Raw genomic sequence first — 1,032 nt, forward strand, 5'->3', positions numbered from 1 at the left:
CTATCGTCATCCTCATCCTCATCCTAATCCTCATCCTCATCCTCATCCTCATTTTCGTCCTCCTCCTATCCTCATCCCCGTCCTCGTCCTCTTGCTCATCCTCATCCTCATCCTATCCAAATCCTATTTCTCGTCCTCCTCTTATCCTAATCCCCGTCCTCATCCTCTTCCTCATCCTATCCTCATCCTCGTCCTCATCCTCATGCTATCCTCATCCTCATGCTCGTCCTCATCCTATCCTCATCCTCGTCCTCATCCTCATGCTATCCTCATCCTCATGCTCGTCCTCATCCTATCCTCATCCTCGTCCTCATCCTCATGCTATCCTCATCCTCATGCTCGTCCTCATCCTATCCTCATCCTCGTCCTCATCCTCATGCTATCCTCATCCTCATGCTCGTCCTCATCCTATCCTCATCCTCGTCCTCATCCTCATGCTATCCTCATCCTCATGCTCGTCCTCATCCTATCCTCATCCTCGTCCTCATCCTCATGCTATCCTCATCCTCATGCTCGTCCTCATCCTATCCTCATCCTCGTCCTCATCCTCATGCTATCCTCATCCTCATGCTCGTCCTCATCCTATCCTCATCCTCGTCCTCATCCTCATGCTATCCTCATCCTCATGCTCGTCCTCATCCTATCCTCATCCTCGTCCTCATCCTCATGCTATCCTCATCCTCATGCTCGTCCTCATCCTATCCTCATCCTCGTCCTCATCCTCATGCTATCCTCATCCTCATGCTCGTCCTCATCCTATCCTCATCCTCGTCCTCATCCTCATGCTATCCTCATCCTCATGCTCGTCCTCATCCTATCCTCATCCTCATACTCGTCCTAATCCTATCCTCATCCTCGTGCTCATCCTATCCTTATCCTCGTTCTCATCCGCATCCTATCCTCTTCCTCATCCCCATCCTATCTTCCTCCTTATCCACATCCTATCCTCATCCTCATCCTCATTCTCGTCCTCGTCCTATCCACTTCCTCATTCTCATCCTCATCCTCATCCAATCCTCATCCTCGTCCTCA

The sequence above is a fragment of the Lupinus angustifolius genome, unplaced genomic scaffold (assembly GCF_001865875.1).
Source record: "Lupinus angustifolius cultivar Tanjil unplaced genomic scaffold, LupAngTanjil_v1.0 Scaffold_650, whole genome shotgun sequence".
NCBI lineage: Eukaryota > Viridiplantae > Streptophyta > Magnoliopsida > Fabales > Fabaceae > Lupinus > Lupinus angustifolius.